This window comes from Ranitomeya imitator, chromosome 1 (genome assembly GCF_032444005.1).
Source record: "Ranitomeya imitator isolate aRanImi1 chromosome 1, aRanImi1.pri, whole genome shotgun sequence".
Lineage (NCBI taxonomy): Eukaryota > Metazoa > Chordata > Amphibia > Anura > Dendrobatidae > Ranitomeya > Ranitomeya imitator.
This window is the reverse complement of record NC_091282.1, coordinates 1,213,364,620-1,213,383,376: the sequence shown is the minus strand read 5'-3', so window position 1 is coordinate 1,213,383,376 and position 18,757 is coordinate 1,213,364,620. Positions and strand designations below refer to the sequence as shown.

Genomic DNA, 18,757 nt, shown 5'->3' with positions numbered 1-18,757 from the left:
GTGCAGTACCTAACCTGACCTGAGAGTAAGGGGGGCGCCAGAGAGCTGAAGGTTTTAAGTGGAACTGTAAGCGGGATATACATAAATCCCTGCAGTTCGTGGTATATTGCAGAGCAGTGGGATACCTAGAATAAGCCCCTGCTGTAAACTAAGAGGTCAATAGCCTTGTGTGTGTTTTTTCATCACATTGTGGCAGTGGAGGGATAACTAAGATAAGCCCCCCTGCACATGTGATAGCCGTCTGTTGCCCTAAAGTCACCCCGACCCGTGACATAGGGGTGACGGTCACGGTGTGAATCGTGACAAATTGGTGGCAAGGCGGTGGGATATTAGAGCATTAGTGATTTGGTTTGAGCAATCATTCCCCTCACTAAAAACTTGCAGAAAGTTCTTGAGAGGAATCTGCGCAAATAAGTTTGGAGAACGAACTCAGTGTTTATTAGTCTTGAGACAATTGTGTACTGGTAATTATCCCCTCCCTTTCTCTTCGTTTTTCTATCCTATCTTTTATTTGGCAACCATGGCTGCGAAAGGAGAAGCCTGGTACGCCCAGCAGAAGAAAGACGCTCTTGCTGGTATATGCACGTACCTGTTGTGAATTCTGTGGCTGAATTCACTCCTGTGGTCACAAGTGGTACTGCAGCTTCTGAGCTTCCTCCCTCAGGTGTTCTGGTGAGCTCGTTAACTGCTTCATTACTTAACTCCGCCTGATGCTGCTATCCTTGCTCCTTGTCAATGTTTCAGTGTTGGATCTGAGCTTCTCCTGATTGTTCCTGTGACCTGCTGCTCTGTATAGCTAAGTGCCTTTTGTTTTTTTTGTTGCTTTTTTTCTGTCCAGCTTGTCTTTTGTTTTGCTGGAAGCTCTGAGACGCAAAGGGTGTACCGCCGTGCCGTTAGTTCGGCACGGTGGGTTTTTTTTTGCCCCCTTTGCGTGGTTTTGCTTTAGGGTTTTTTGTAGACTGCAAAGTTCGCTTTACTGTCCTCGCTCTGTCCTAGAATATCGGGCCCCACTTTGCTGAATCTATTTCATCCCTACGTTTTGTCTTTTCATCTTACTCACAGTCATTATATGTGGGGGGCTGCCTTTTCCTTTGGGGAATTTCTCTGGGGCAAGTCAGGCCTATTTTTCTATCTTCAGGCTAGCTAGTTTCTTAGGCTGTGCCGAGTTGCCTAGGTAGTTGTTAGGCGCAATCCACAGCCGCTTTTAGTTGTGTTTAGGATAGGATCAGGTGTGCAGTCTACAGAGTTTCCACGTCTCAGAGCTCGTTCTTGTATTTTTGGGTATTTGTCAGATCACTGTGTGCGCTCTGATCGCTAAGCACACTGTGTTTCTGGATTGCCTTCATAACACCTGTCATTAGCAAACATAACAGTACAAGGAGCCAAACTAATGATTCTCAATAGAGGGAAAGAAAAAGTTCTGACATCATTTTTTTTTTTTTTTCTGCTCTGTGTTCACTTTTTTTTTCCCCTAGACATTTGGGTGATTCTGGACACAGGTGTGGACATGGATATTCAGGGTCTGTGCTCTTCAATGGATAATCTCGTTATAAATGTACAAAAAATTCAAGATACTATTGATCAGAAATCTATGTTAGAACCAAGAATTCCTATTCCTGATTTGTTTTTTGGAGATAGAACTAAGTTTCTAAGTTTCAAAAATAATTGTAAGCTATTTCTGGCCTTGAAACCTCATTCTTCTGGTAATCCTATTCAACAGGTTTTGATTATTATTTCTTTTTTGCGCGGCGACCCTCAAGACTGGGCATTTTCTCTTGCGCCAGGAGACCCTGCATTGAGTAGTGTCGATGCGTTTTTCCTGGCGCTCGGATTGCTATACGATGAGCCTAATTCAGTGGATCAGGCTGAGAAAAATTTGCTGGCTTTGTGCCAGGGTCAGGATGATATAGAAGTATATTGTCAGAAATTTAGGAAGTGGTCAGTACTCACTCAGTGGAATGAATCTGCGCTGGCAGCTTTGTTCAGAAAGGGTCTCTCTGAGGCTCTTAAGGATGTCATGGTGGGATTTCCTATGCCTGCTGGTTTGAATGAGTCTTTGTCTTTGGCCATTCAGATCGGTCGACGCTTGCGCGAGCGTAAATCTGTGCACCATTTGGCGGTACTGCCTGAGATTAAACCTGAGCCTATGCAGTGCGATAGGACTATGACCAGAGTTGAACGGCAAGAACACAGACGTCTGAATAGGCTGTGTTTCTACTGTGGTGATTCCACTCATGCTATTTCTGATTGTCCTAAGCGCACTAAGCGGTCCGCTAGGTCTGCCGTTATTGGTACTGTACAGTCCAAATTCCTTCTGTCCATTACCTTGATATGCTCTTTGTCATCGTTTTCTGTCATGGCGTTTGTGGATTCGGGCGCTGCCCTGAATCTGATGGATTTGGATTATGCTAAACGTTGTGGGTTTTTCTTGGAGCCTTTGCGGTGTCCTATTCCATTGAGAGGAATTGATGCTACACCTTTGGCCAAGAATAAACCTCAATACTGGGCCCAGCTGACCATGTGCATGGCTCCTGCACATCAGGAAGTTATTCGCTTTCTGGTGTTGCATAATCTGCATGATGTGGTCGTGTTGGGGTTGCCATGGCTACAAACCCATAATCCAGTATTGGATTGGAATTCCATGTCGGTATCCAGCTGGGGTTGTCAGGGGGTACATGGTGATGTTCCATTTTTGTCGATTTCGTCATCCACCCCTTCTGAGGTCCCAGAGTTCTTGTCTGATTATCAGGATGTATTTGAAGAGCCCAAGTCCGATGCTCTACCTCCGCATAGGGATTGTGATTGTGCTATCAATTTGATTCCTGGTAGTAAATTCCCTAAAGGTCGATTATTTAATTTATCCGTGCCCGAACACGCCGCTATGCGCAGTTATGTGAAGGAATCCCTGGAAAAGGGACATATTCGCCCATCGTCATCACCACTGGGAGCAGGGTTCTTCTTTGTAGCCAAGAAGGATGGTTCGCTGAGACCGTGTATTGATTACCGCCTTCTTAATAAGATCACTGTTAAATTTCAGTATCCCTTGCCATTGTTATCTGACTTGTTTGCTCGGATTAAGGGGGCTAGTTGGTTCACTAAGATAGATCTTCGTGGTGCGTATAATCTGGTGAGAATCAGGCAAGGAGATGAATGGAAAACTGCATTCAATACGCCCGAGGGTCATTTTGAGTATCTAGTGATGCCGTTCGGACTTGCCAATGCTCCATCTGTGTTTCAGTCTTTTATGCATGACATCTTCCGTGAGTATCTGGATAAATTCCTGATTGTTTACTTGGATGACATTTTGATCTTCTCAGATGATTGGGAGTCTCATGTGAAGCAGGTCAGAATGGTTTTTCAGGTCCTGCGTGCTAACTCTTTGTTTGTGAAGGGATCAAAGTGTCTCTTCGGTGTGCAGAAAGTTTCATTTTTAGGGTTCATCTTTACCCCTTCTACTATCGAGATGGATCCAGTTAAGGTCCAAGCCATCCAGGATTGGATTCAGCCGACATCTCTGAAAAGTCTGCAAAAGTTCCTGGGCTTTGCTAATTTTTATCGTCGCTTCATCTGTAATTTTTCTAGCATTGCCAAACCATTGACCGATTTGACCTAGAAGGGTGCTGATTTGGTTAATTGGTCTTCTGCTGCTGTGGAAGCTTTTCAGGAGTTGAAGCGTCGTTTTTGTTCTGCCCCTGTGTTGTGTCAGCCAGATGTTTCTCTTCCGTTCCAGGTCGAGGTTGATGCTTCTGAGATTGGAGCAGGGGCGGTTTTGTCACAGAGAGGTTCTGATTGCTCAGTGATGAAACCATGTGCTTTCTTTTCCAGGAAGTTTTCGCCCGCTGAGCGTAATTATGATGTGGGCAATCGAGAGTTGCTGGCCATGAAGTGGGCATTCGAGGAGTGGCGTCATTGGCTTGAAGGAGCTAAGCATCGCGTGGTGGTATTGACTGATCATAAGAACTTGACTTATCTCGAGTCTGCCAAGCGCTTGAATCCTAGACAGGCCCGTTGGTCGTTATTTTTTGCCCGCTTCGACTTTGTGATTTCGTACCTTCCGGGCTCTAAAAATGTGAAGGCGGATGCTCTGTCTAGGAGTTTTGTGCCCGACTCTCCGGGTTTATCTGAGCCAGCGGGTATCCTCAAGGAAGGAGTCATTGTGTCTGCCATCTCCCCTGATTTGCGGCGGGTGCTGCAAAAATTTCAGCCGAATAAACCTGATCGTTGTCCAGCAGAGAAACTGTTCGTCCCTGATAGGTGGACTAATAAACTTATCTCTGAACGTCATTGTTCGGTGTTGGCTGGTCATCCTGGAATCTTTGGTGCCAGAGAGTTAGTGGCTAGATCCTTCTGGTGGCCATCTCTGTCATGGGATGTACGTACTTTTGTGCAGTCCTGTGGGATTTGTGCTAGGGCTAAGCCCTGCTGTTCTCGTGCCAGTGGGTTGCTTTTGCCCTTGCCGGTCCCAAAGAGGCCTTGGACACATATTTCGATGGATTTCATTTCTGACCTTCCCGTTTCTCAAAAGATGTCAGTCATTTGGGTGGTCTGTGATCGCTTTTCTAAAATGGTCCATCTGGTGCCCTTGGCTAAATTGCCTTCCTCCTCTGATTTGGTACCTTTGTTCTTTCAGCATGTGGTTCGGTTGCATGGCATTCCTGAGAATATTGTTTCTGACAGAGGTTCCCAGTTTGTTTCAAGGTTTTGGCGAGCCTTTTGTGGTAGGATGGGCATTGACCTATCCTTTTCCTCGGCTTTCCATCCTCAGACTAATGGCCAGACCGAACGAACCAATCAGGCCTTGGAAACATATCTGAGATGTTTTGTTTCTGCAGACCAGGATGATTGGGTGTCCTTTTTGCCGTTGGCTGTTCGCCCTTAATAATCGGGCCAGCTCGGCTACCTTGGTTTCCCCATTTTTTTGCAATTCTGGGTTCCATCCTCGTTTCTCTTCAGGACAGGTTGAGTCTTCGGACTGTCCTGGTGTGGATTCTGTGGTGGATAGGTTGCAGCAGATCTGGACTCAGGTAGTGGACAATTTGATCTTGTCCCAGGAGAAAGCTCAACTTTTCGCTAATCGCAGACGCCGTGTGGGTCCCCGACTTCGTGTTGGGGATCTGGTTTGGTTATCTTCTCGTCATATTCCTATGAAGGTTTCCTCTCCTAAATTTAAACCTCGTTTTATTGGTCCGTATAGGATTTCTGAGGTTCTCAATCCTGTGTCTTTTCGTTTGACCCTCCCAGACTCCTTTTCCATACATAATGTATTCCATAGGTCGTTGTTGCGGAGATACGTGGCACCTATGGTTCCATCTGTTGAGCCTCCTGCCCCGGTTTTGGTGGAGGGGGAATTGGAGTATATTGTGGAGAAGATTTTGGATTCTCGTGTTTCTAGACGGAAACTCCAGTATCTGGTTAAATGGAAGGGTTATGCTCAGGAAGATAATTCCTGGGTTTTTGCCTCTGATGTTCATGCTTCCGATTCGTGCCTTTCATGCGGCTCATCCTGGTCGGCCTGGGGGCTCTGGTGAGGGTTCGGTGACCCCTCCTCAAGGGGGGGGTACTGTTGTGAATTCTGTGGCTGAATTCACTCCTGTGGTCACAAGTGGTACTGCAGCTTCTGAGCTTCCTCCCTCAGGTGTTCTGGTGAGCTCGTTAACTGCTTCATTACTTAACTCCGCCTGATGCTGCTATCCTTGCTCCTTGTCAATGTTTCAGTGTTGGATCTGAGCTTCTCCTGATTGTTCCTGTGACCTGCTGCTCTGTATAGCTAAGTGCCTTTTGTTTTTTTTGTTGCTTTTTTTCTGTCCAGCTTGTCTTTTGTTTTGCTGGAAGCTCTGAGACGCAAAGGGTGTACCGCCGTGCCGTTAGTTCGGCACGGTGGGTTTTTTTTTGCCCCCTTTGCGTGGTTTTGCTTTAGGGTTTTTTGTAGACTGCAAAGTTCGCTTTACTGTCCTCGCTCTGTCCTAGAATATCGGGCCCCACTTTGCTGAATCTATTTCATCCCTACGTTTTGTCTTTTCATCTTACTCACAGTCATTATATGTGGGGGGCTGTCTTTTCCTTTGGGGAATTTCTCTGGGGCAAGTCAGGCCTATTTTTCTATCTTCAGGCTAGCTAGTTTCTTAGGCTGTGCCGAGTTGCCTAGGTAGTTGTTAGGCGCAATCCACAGCCGCTTTTAGTTGTGTTTAGGATAGGATCAGGTGTGCAGTCTACAGAGTTTCCACGTCTCAGAGCTCGTTCTTGTATTTTTGGGTATTTGTCAGATCACTGTGTGCGCTCTGATCGCTAAGCACACTGTGTTTCTGGATTGCCTTCATAACACCTGTCATTAGCAAACATAACACGTACCATGGCCTGAACTCCCAGGGCAAAACCAAGGTTCAAATGGTTGCTGAGCTGGTGCAATTTGAAGCAGACCAAGCCAGGTCACAGAGCCCAGAGGCCGCAGAAGCCAGCACAAGCGAACATGGTGCTGCAGCAGAGGTCCAACCACTGAATGCCGGCCCGACTAGCCACCAGGGTGAATTGGACCCCCACCTGCAGGCGGCCTTGAAAAAATTCCCCACTGACGACCATGAGGGACGTCGGCAGCTGATTCAGCAATACCGGCAGGAGGCCGAGGCCCGAGCCGAGCGAGAGGCCCAGGCCCAGCGAGCCGAGCGGCAAGCAGAGCGGGAGTACCAGCTGCAGATGGCCCAACTGCAAATGCAGGGGTCGTCCCAGTCCAGCCGTGCGCCCAGCAGCGCTCAGACACCGAAGCCCCGGTCCGAGCACTTTACTGTGATGGAAAAGGATGGGGACTTGGACACTTTTCTGCGGGCCTTTGAGAAAGCCTGCAGACAGTACCGTCTGCCTACAGATGAATGGGCCCGATACCTGACACCATGGCTGAGAGGCAAAGCTCTGGAGGCTGACGGGTCTGTAGAAACCCCCGGGGAGACAGCCTTCATAGCTGCTGTCACCCGCAGTCAGAGTGCTCGGAACGCAGATAACTGTCAGCCTTCCGGACCCTCCTCAGTCATCACTGTGACTGAACCAGAGGTGGACCCAGAGCAGGTCCAAGAGGGTTCCCGTGGGGAAGGGACCCTGAAGTCACTTTTGGCTTCCCCTAGCCAGGAGTTTCAGGCCGCTCTGCACGCAGATGCGAGCCTAGAGAGTTTGAGACAACTTGCCGGGACGCTCTTCTCCAAGTCTGATAAGGAGAAGGTGTTCTGGGAACGAGGAAGGTTGTACCGGGAGACAGTACCCGGAGAATCACAAAAGGAGTGGTTGAGGGAAAGACAGCTGGTCGTCCCGCAGCAATTTCGGGGTGAGTTGTTGCGGATTGCCCATGAGATCCCGCTAGCTGGACACTGTGGGATCAGCAAAACTAAGGCCCGGCTGTCTCAACACTTCTATTGGCCTAAGATGGGGACAGATGTGTCAAACTACTGCCGCTCCTGTGTCACCTGTCAAAGAGTGGGGAAGGCGGGGCCTGCTCTTAAGGCTCCCCTGATTCCGTTGCCAGTGATAGAGGAGCCTTTCCAGAGGATCGCAGTGGACATTGTGGGCCAGCTGGCCGTCCCCAGCAGCTCTGGAAAGCGATATATCCTTACTGTGGTAAACTACGCTACCCGGTACCCAGAGGCAGTAGCTCTGTCTTCAACTATGGCAGATAAGGTGGCGGATGCCCTGTTGGCCATCTTTTCACGTGTAGGATTTCCCGGGGAAATGCTTACTGATCAAGGGACCCAATTTATGTCTCGCCTAATGGAGGCTCTCTGTAAGAGAATGCAGGTGAAGCACCTGGTATCGAGTGCATATCACCCACAGACCAATGGCTTGTGTGAACGCTTCAAAGGTACCCTCAAACAAATGCTACGCATGCTGGTTGAGACTCAAGGGCGCGACTGGGAGTGGTACCTCCAACACCTGCTGTTGGCTTACCGAGAGGTTCCGCAGGCCTCGACGGGGTTCTCACCCTTCGAGCTCCTGTACGGCTGGCGAGTCCGCGGACCCCTTGGGTTGGTAAGAGAATCCTGGGAAGAGGAGCCGAACCCTTCTGAAGTGTCCATAGTGGAGTATGTCATGCGCTTCCGTGACAAGGTGCAGACCTTGACGCAGTTGGTGCATGACAATATAACGCAGGCTCAGGCTGACCAGAAGCACTGGTACGACCAGAACGCCCGAGAGCGGACCTACCACGTGGGTCAAAAGGTGTGGGTGCTGGTCCCCGTACCAACGGATAAGCTTTAGGCAGCCTTGGAGGGCCTGTACGTCGTCCACCAACAGCTCAACCCAGTCACTTACGTGGTCATGCTTGACCACGCTCGGGGTAGGCGAAAGGCCTTTCACGTCAACATGATGAAGGTTCATCATGAACGTGAACCTTTCGTCCTACCGGTCTGCAGCGTGCCCGAAGATGGGGAGGAAGACACCCTCCTGGACATGCTGGCCCAAGCCAAGGCCAATGGGTCCATCGAGGACGTGGAGTGTTGTGAATTCTGTTGTCAAGCTCCCTCCTGTGGTCATGAATGGTACTTCGGCTGGTTCTGTCCATGGGCTTCCTCTGTTGATTGTGAGTGGGGCTGCGGCTTCTGAGTTTCCTTCCACAGGTGACGAGGTTAATTCGTTAGCTGGCTGCTCTATTTAACTCCACTTAGATCATTGCTCCATGCCACCTGTCAATGTTCCAGTATTGGTCTTGTTCACTCCTGGATCGTTCTTGTGACCTGTCTTCCCAGCAGAAGCTAAGTTCCTGCTTGTTTTTCTTTTGTTTGCGATTTTTTTTTCCAGCTTGCTATTTTGATTTTTGTCTTGCTTGCTGGAAGCTCTGGGACGCAGAGGGAGCGCCTCCGCACCGTGAGTCGGTGCGGAGGGTCTTTTTGCGCCCTCTGCGTGGTCTTTTTGTAGTTTTTTGTGCTGACCGCAAAGTTACCTTTCCTATCCTCAGTCTGTTCAGTAAGTCGGGCCTCACTTTGCTAAATCTATTTCATCTCTGTGTTTGTATTTTCATCTTTACTCACAGTCATTATATGTGGGGGGCTGCCTTTTCCTTTGGGGAATTTCTCTGAGGCAAGGTAGGCTTTATTTTTCTATCTTCAGGGCTAGCTAGTTCCTTAGGCTGTGTCGAGTTGCATAGGGAGCGTTAGGAGCAATGCTCGGCTATTTCTAGTGTGTGTGATAGGATTAGGGATTGAGGTCAGCAGAGTTCCCACGTCTCAGAGCTCGTCCTATATTATTTGTAACTATCAGGTCATTCCGTGTGCTCTTAACCACCAGGTCCATTATTGTCCTAACCACCAGGTCATAACAGTACCTGGTTATGCCATTCGGGCTTTCCAATGCTCCATCAGTATTTCAGTCCTTTATGCATGACATCTTCCGAGAGAACCTGGATAAATTCCTGATTGTGTATTTGGATGATATTTTGGTCTTTTCGGATGATTGGGAGTCTCACGTGAAGCAGGTCAGAATGGTGTTCCAGGTCCTTCTTGCGAATTCTTTGTTTTTGAAGGGGTCAAAGTGTCTCTTTGGAGTTCAGAAGGTTTCATTTTTGGGTTTCATTTTTTCCCCTTCTACTATCGAGATGGACCCTGTTAAAGTCTAGGCCATTCATGATTGGACTAAGCCGACATCTGTGAAGAGTCTGCAAAAGTTCCTGGGCTTTGCTAATTTTTATCGTCGCTTCATCAGTAATTTTTCTAGTGTTGCTAAACCGTTGACTGATTTGACCAAGAAGGGTGCTGATGTGGTCAATTGGTCTTCTGCGGCTGTGGAAGCTTTTCAGGAGTTGAAGCGTCGTTTTTCTTCTGCCCCTGTGTTGTGCCAGCCAGATGTTTCGCTCCCGCTTCAGGTCGAGGTTGATGCTTCTGAGATTGGAGCAGGGGCTATTTTGTCGCAAAGAAGTTCTGATGGCTCGGTGATGAAACCATGTGCCTTCTTTTCTAGAAAGTTTTCGCCTGCTGAGCGCAATTATGATGTTGGCAATCGAGAGTTGTTGGCCATGAAGTGGGCATTCGAGGAGTGGCGTCATTGGCTTGAAGGAGCCAAGCATCGCGTGGTGGTCTTGACGGATCACAAGAATTTGACTTATCTCGAGTCTGCCAAACGGTTGAATCCTAGACAGGCTCGTTGGTCGCTATTTTTCTCCCGTTTTGATTTTGTGGTTTCGTACCTTCCAGGCTCTAAGAATGTGAAGGCTGATGCCCTGTCAAGGAGTTTTGTGCCCGACTATCTGGGTGTTCCTGAGCCGGTGGGTATTCTCAAAGAGGGGGTAATTTTGTCTGCCATCTCCCCTGATTTGCGGCGGGTGCTGCAAAAATTTCAAGCTGATAGACCTGACCGTTGCCCAGCGGAGAAACTGTTTGTCCCTGATAAATGGACTAGTAGAGTTATCTCTGAGGTTCATTGTTCGGTGTTGGCTGGTCATCCTGGAATCTTTGGTACCAGAGATTTGGTGGCTAGATCCTTTTGGTGGCCGTCTTTGTCGCGGGATGTGCGTTCTTTTGTGCAGTCATGTGGGACTTGTGCTCGGGCTAAGCCCTGCTGTTCTCGTGCCAGTGGGTTGCTTTTGCCCTTGCCGGTCCCGAAGAGGCCCTGGACGCATATCTCTATGGATTTTATTTCGGATCTCCCTGTCTCTCAAAAGATGTCGGTCATTTGGGTGGTTTGTGATCGCTTCTCTAAGATGGTCCATTTGGTACCCTTGTCTAAATTGCCTTCCTCCTCTGATTTGGTGCCATTGTTTTTCCAGCATGTGGTTCGTTTACATGGCATTCCGGAGAACATCGTTTCGGACAGAGGTTCCCAGTTTGTTTCGAGGTTTTAGCGAGCCTTTTGTGCTAGGATGGGCATTGATTTGTCTTTTTCCTCGGCTTTCCATCCTCAGACAAATGGCCAAACTGAACGAACTAATCAAACTTTGGAAACATATCTGAGATGCTTTGTTTCTGCTGATCAGGATGATTGGGTGTCCTTTTTGCCTTTGGCTGAGTTCGCCCTTAATAATCGGGCCAGCTCGGCTACTTTGGTTTCGCCGTTTTTCTGCAATTCTGGTTTCCATCCTCGTTTCTCTTCAGGGCAGGTTGAGTCTTCGGACTGTCCTGGTGTAGATACTGTGGTGGATAGGTTGCTGTTATGACCTGGTGGTCAGGACAATAATGGACCTGGTGGTTAAGAGCACACGGAATGACCTGATAGTTACTGATAATATAGGATGAGCTCTGAGACGTGGGAACTCTGCTGACCACAATTCCTAATCCTATCACACACACTAGAAATAGCCGTGGATTGCTCCTAACGCTCCCTATGCAACTCGACACAGCCTAAGGAACTAGCTAGCCCTAAAGATAGAAAAATAAAGCCTACCTTGCCTCAGAGAAATTCCCCAAAGGAAAAGGCAGCCCCCCACATATAATGACTGTGAGTAAAGATGAAAATTACAAACACAGAGATGAAAATAGATTTAGCAAAGTGAGGCCTGACTTACTGAACAGACAGAGGATAGGAAAGGTAGCTTTGTGGTCAGCACAAAAAACTACAAAAAGACCACGCAGAGGGCGCAAAAAGACCCTCCGCACCGACTCACGGTGCGGAGGCGCTCCCTCTGCATCCCAGAGCTTCCAGCAAGCAAGACAACAATCAAAATAGCAAGCTGGACAGAAAAATAGCAAACCAGAGAAAAACAAGCAGGAACTTAGCTTCTGCTGGGAAGACAGGTCACAAGAACGATCCAGGAGTGAACTAGACCAATACTGGAACATTGACAGGTGGCATGGAGCAAAGATCTAGGTGGAGTTAAATAGAGCAGCCAGCTAACGAATTAACCTCGTCACCTGTGGAAGGAACCTCAGAAGCCGCAGCCCCACTCACCACCACCAGAGGAAGCCCATGGACAGAACCAGCCGAAGTACCATTCATGACCACAGGAGGGAGCTTGACAACAGAATTCACAACAGTTCCCTCCCCTTGAGGAGGGGTCACCGAACCCTCACCAGAGCCCCCAGGCTGACCAGGACGAGCGAAATGAAAGGCACGAACCAGATCGGCAGCATGAACATTGGAGGCAAAGACCCAGGAATTATCTTCCTGACCATAACCCTTCCATTTGACCAGGTACTGGAGTTTCCGTCTCAAAATATGAGAATCCAAAATCTTCTCCACCACATACTCCAACTCCCCCTCAACCAACACCGGAGCAGGAGGATCAACGGATGGAACCACAGGCGCAACGTATCTCCGCAACAATGACCTATGGAATACATTATGGATGGCAAAAGAAGCTGGAAGGGTCAAACGAAACGACACAGGATTGAGAACCTCAGAAATCTTATACGGACCAATGAAACGAGGCTTAAACTTAGGAGAGGAAACCTTCATAGAAACATAACGAGACGACAACCAAACCAAATCCCCAACACGAAGTCGGGGACCCACACAGCGCCGGCGGTTAGCGAAACGTTGAGCCTTCTCCTGGGACAATGTCAAATTGTCCACCACATGAGTCCAAATCTGCTGCAACCTATCCACCACAGTATCTACACCAGGACAGTCCGAAGACTCAACCTGCCCTGAAGAGAAACGAGGATGGAAACCAGAATTGCAGAAAAACGGCGAAACCAAAGTAGCCGAGCTGGCACGATTATTAAGGGCGAACTCAGCCAAAGGCAAAAAGGACACCCAATCATCCTGATCAGCAGAAACAAAGCATCTCAGATATGTTTCCAAAGTCTGATTAGTTCGTTCGGTTTGGCCATTTGTCTGAGGATGGAAAGCCGAGGAAAAAGACAAATCAATGCCCATCCTAGCACAAAAGGCTCGCCAAAACCTCGAAACAAACTGGGAACCTCTGTCCGAAACGATGTTCTCCGGAATGCCATGTAAACGAACCACATGCTGGAAAAACAATGGCACCAAATCAGAGGAGGAAAGCAATTTAGACAAGGGTACCAAATGGACCATCTTAGAGAAGCGATTACAAACCACCCAAATGACCGACATCTTTTGAGAGACAGGGAGATCCGAAATAAAATCCATAGAGATATGCGTCCAGGGCCTCTTCGGGACCGGCAAGGGCAAAAGCAACCCACTGGCACGAGAACAGCAGGGCTTAGCCCGAGCACAAGTCCCACAGGACTGCACAAAAGAACGCACATCCCGCGACAAAGACGGCCACCAAAAGGATCTAGCCACCAAATCTCTGGTACCAAAGATTCCCGGATGACCAGCCAACACCGAGCAATGATCCTCAGAGATAACTCTACTAGTCCATTTATCAGGGACAAACAGTTTCTCTGCTGGGCAACGGTCAGGTCTATCAGCCTGAAATTTTTGCAGCACCCGCCGCAAATCAGGGGAGATGGCAGACAAAATTAACCCCTCTTTGAGAATACCCGCCGGCTCAGGAACACCCGGAGAGTCGGGCACAAAACTCCTTGACAGGGCATCAGCCTTCACATTCTTAGAGCCTGGAAGGTACGAAACCACAAAATCAAAACGGGAGAAAAATAGCGACCAACGAGCCTGTCTAGGATTCAACCGTTTGGCAGACTCGAGATAAGTCAAATTCTTGTGATCCGTCAAGACCACCACGCGATGCTTGGCTCCTTCAAGCCAATGACGCCACTCCTCGAATGCCCACTTCATGGCCAACAACTCTCGATTGCCAACATCATAATTGCGCTCAGCAGGCGAAAACTTTCTAGAAAAGAAGGCACATGGTTTCATCACCGAGCCATCAGAACTTCTTTGCGACAAAACAGCCCCTGCTCCAATCTCAGAAGCATCAACCTCGACCTGAAACGGAAGCGAAACATCTGGCTGGCACAACACAGGGGCAGAAGAAAAAACGACGCTTCAACTCCTGAAAAGCTTCCACAGCCGCAGAAGACCAATTGACCACATCAGCACCCTTCTTGGTCAAATCAGTCAGCGGTTTAGCAACACTAGAAAAATTACTGATGAAGCGACGATAAAAATTAGCAAAGCCCAGGAACTTTTGCAGACTCTTCACAGATGTCGGCTGAGTCCAATCATAAATGGCCTGGACTTTAACAGGGTCCATCTCGATAGTAGAAGGGGAAACAATGAAACCCAAAAATGAAACCTTCTGAACTCCAAAAAGACACTTTGACCCCTTCACAAACAAAGAATTCGCACGAAGGACCTGGAACACCATTCTGACCTGCTTCACGTGAGACTCCCAATCATCCGAGAAGACCAAAATCTCATCCAAATATACAATCAGGAATTTATCCAGGTACTCTCGGAAGATGTCATGCATAAAGGACTGAAATACTGATGGAGCATTGGAAAGCCCGAATGGCATAACCAGGTACTCAAAATGGCCCTCGGGCGTATTAAATGCTGTTTTCCATTCATCGCCCTGTTTAATACGCACAAGATTATACGCACCACGAAGATCTATCTTGGTGAACCAACTAGCCCCCTTAATCCGAGCAAATAAATCAGACAGCAGCGGCAAGGGGTACTGAAATTTGACTGTGATCTTATTAAGAAGGCGGTAATCAATACAAGGTCTCAAAGAACCATCCTTCTTGGCCACAAAAAAGAACCCTGCTCCCAATGGTGACGACGACGGGCGAATATGACCCTTCTCCAAGGATTCCTTTATATAACTCCACATAGCGGCGTGTTCTGGCACAGATAAATTGAACAGTCGGCCCTTAGGAAACTTACTACCAGGAATCAAATTAATAGCACAATCGCAATCCCTATGAGGAGGTAGGGCACTGGATTTGGGCTCATCAAATACATCTCGGTAATCCGACAAAAACTCCGGGACTTCAGAAGGGGTGGATGACGAAATAGACAAAAATGGAACATCACCATGTACCCCCTGGCAACCCCAGCTGGACACAGACATAGATTTCCAATCCAATACTGGATTATGGACCTGTAGCCATGGCAACCCCAAAACGACCACATCATGTAGATTATGCAACACCAAAAAGCGAATATCCTCCTGATGTGCAGGAGCCATGAACATGCTCAATTGGGTCCAGTACTGAGGCTTATTCTTGGCCAAAGGTGTAGCATCAATTCCTCTCAATGGAATAGGATACTGCAAGGGCTCCAAGAAAAAACCACAGCGCCTAGCAAACTCCAAGTCCATCAAATTCAGGGCAGCGCCTGAATCCACAAATGCCATAACAGAATAGGATGACAAAGAGCAAATCAGAGTAACAGACAATAGAAATTTAGACTGTACCGTACTAGTGGTGGCAGACCTAGCGAAACGCTTAGTGCGCTTAGGACAATCGGAGATAGCATGAGTGGAATCACCACAGTAAAAACACAGCCCATTCCGACGTCTGTGTTCTTGCCGTTCAGCTCTGGTCAAAGTCCTATCACATTGCATAGGCTCTGGTCTATGCTCAGATAATACCGCCAAATGGTGCACAGCTTTACGCTCACGTAAGCGTCGATCGATCTGAATGGCCAAAGACATAGACTCATTCAGACCAGCAGGCATGGGAAATCCCACCATGACATCCTTAAGGGCTTCAGAGAGACCCTTTCTGAAAATTGCTGCCAGGGCACATTCATTCCACTGAGTGAGCACAGACCACTTTCTAAACTTCTGACAATATATCTCCGCTTCATCCTGACCCTGACACAGAGCCAGCAAGATTTTCTCTGCCTGATCCACTGAATTAGGTTCATCATAAAGCAATCCGAGTGCCAGAAAAAACGCATCAACATCACGCAATGCCGGATCTCCTGGCGCAAGGGAAAATGCCCAGTCTTGAGGGTCACCACGCAACAAAGAAATAATGATTTTCACTTGTTGAACAGGGTCACCTGAGGAGCGAGGTTTCAAAGCAAGAAACAATTTACAATTATTTTTGAAATTCAGAAACTTAGATCTATCCCCAAAAAAACAAATCAGGAATTGGAATCCTAGGCTCTAACATTGGATTCTGAACCACAAAATCTTGAATGTTTTGTACCCTTGCAGTGAGATTATCCATACAAGAGGACAGACCTTGAATGTCCATATCTACACCTGTATCCTGAACCACCCAGAGGTAAAGGGGAAAAGAGAGACAAAACACACTGCAAAGAAAAAAAAATGGTCTCAGAACTTCTCTTATCCCTCTATTGAGATGCATTAGTACTTTGGGCCACCTGTACTGTTATGACCTGGTGGTCAGGACAATAATGGACCTGGTGGTTAAGAGCACACGGAATGACCTGATTGTTACTGATAAAATAGGACGAGCTCTGAGACGTGGGAACTCTGCTGACCGCAATTCCTAATCCTATCACACACACTAGAAATAGCCGTGGATTGCTACTAATGCTCCCTATGCAACTCGACACAGCCTAAGGAACTAGCTAGCCCTAAAGATAGAAAAATAAAGCCTACCTTGCCTCAGAGAAATTCTCCAAAGGAAAAGGCAGCCCCCCACATATAATGACTGTGAGTAAAGATGAAAATTACAAACACAGAGATGAAAATAGATTTAGCAAAGTGAGGCCCGACTTACTGAACAGACCGAGGATAGGAAAGGTAGCTTTGCGGTCAGCACAAAAACCGACAAAAAGACCATGCAGAGGGCGCAAAAAGACCCTCCGCACCGACTCACGGTGCGGAGGCGCAACCTCTGCGTCCCAGAGCTTCCAGCAAGCAAGACAACAATCAAAATAGCAAGCTGGACAGAAAAATAGCAAACCAGAGAAAAACAAGCAGGAACTTAGCTTCTGCTGGGAAGACAGGTCACAAGAACGATCCAGGAGCGAACTAGACCAATACTGGAACATTGACAGGTGGCATGGAGCAAAGATCTAGGTGGAGTTAAATAGAGCAGCCAGCTAACGAATTAACCTCGTCACCTGTGGAAGGAACCTCAGAAGCCGCAGCCCCACTCACCACCATCAGAGGAAGCCCATGGACAGAACCAGCCGAAGTACCATTCATGACCACAGGAGGGAGCTTGACAACAGAATTCACAACAGAAGACACAAAAGAGAATTGTAAAACCAAAAACACTCAGTTTGAAAAAATGTTTGCAGTAATCCGCAAGTGCTAGTAAAAGATGTAAATAACAGGGTATTTGGTTGATACGTTTTTTGCAAAAAATGTATACTAAGCTGCTCTACCAATCTTCACGGTATACCCATATCAGAGCAGTCCTAACTAATGTATGCAATCCCTATCTGATGTATTTAAAAACCTGATCATCTGTATATTACCTGTGTGAACAGGGTTCAGAGAGGAAAAATCCATGTGTGCATACAGGGTAGAACAGCTTTTGTGCAGCTAGCCCAAGAGGAGTGGTGGAACTCCCCAGTCTTGTAGACACAAGAGAACAATTATGGAAACAGGAACACATGGGCTACTTGCACAGTGAACAAGTCTGTAAGAACATGTTCACACACCACCAAGAAACCTGAAGACACAAAAGAGAATTGTAAAACCAAAAACACTCAGTTTGAAAAAATGTTTGCAGTAATCCGCAAGTGCTAGTAAAAGATGTAAATAACAGGGTATTTGGTTGATACGTTTTTTGCAAAAAATGTATACTAAGCTGCTCTACCAATCTTCACGGTATACCCATATCAGAGCAGTCCTAACTAATGTATGCAATCCCTATCTGATGTATTTAAAAACCTGATCATCTGTATATTACCTGTGTGAACAGGGTTCAGAGAGGAAAAATCCATGTGTGCATACAGGGTAGAACAGCTTTTGTGCAGCTAGCCCAAGAGGAGTGGTGGAACTCCCCAGTCTTGTAGACACAAGAGAACAATTATGGAAACAGGAACACATGGGCTACTTGCACAGTGAACAAGTCTGTAAGAACATGTTCACACACCACCAAGAAACCTGAAGACACAAAAGAGAATTGTAAAACCAAAAACACTCAGTTTGAAAAAATGTTTGCAGTAATCCGCAAGTGCTAGTAAAAGATGTAAATAACAGGGTATTTGGTTGATACGTTTTTTGCAAAAAATGTATACTAAGCTGCTCTACCAATCTTCACGGTATACCCATATCAGAGCAGTCCTAACTAATGTATGCAATCCCTATCTGATGTATTTAAAAACCTGATCATCTGTATATTACCTGTGTGAACAGGGTTCAGAGAGGAAAAATCCATGTGTGCATACAGGGTAGAACAGCTTTTGTGCAGCTAGCCCAAGAGGAGTGGTGGAACTCCCCAGTCTTGTAGACACAAGAGAACAATTATGGAAACAGGAACACATGGGCTACTTGCACAGTGAACAAGTCTGTAAGAACATGTTCACACACCACCAAGAAACCTGAAGACACAAAAGAGAATTGTAAAACCAAAAACACTCAGTTTGAAAAAATGTTTGCAGTAATCCGCAAGTGCTAGTAAAAGATGTAAATAACAGGGTATTTGGTTGATACGTTTTTTGCAAAAAATGTATACTAAGCTGCTCTACCAATCTTCACGGTATACCCATATCAGAGCAGTCCTAACTAATGTATGCAATCCCTATCTGATGTATTTAAAAACCTGATCATCTGTATATTACCTGTGTGAACAGGGTTCAGAGAGGAAAAATCCATGTGTGCATACAGGGTAGAACAGCTTTTGTGCAGCTAGCCCAAGAGGAGTGGTGGAACTCCCCAGTCTTGTAGACACAAGAGAACAATTATGGAAACAGGAACACATGGGCTACTTGCACAGTGAACAAGTCTGTAAGAACATGTTCACACACCACCAAGAAACCTGAAGACACAAAAGAGAATTGTAAAACCAAAAACACTCAGTTTGAAAAA

General features: G+C 47.1%; 1 pseudogene; it reads right to left on the bottom strand.

Annotated features, from left to right (window-relative positions):
• LOC138657141 (serine/arginine-rich splicing factor 9 pseudogene) overlaps nt 1-18,757 on the bottom strand; it is a 43,629-nt pseudogene that overhangs the window by 1,444 nt on the left and 23,428 nt on the right.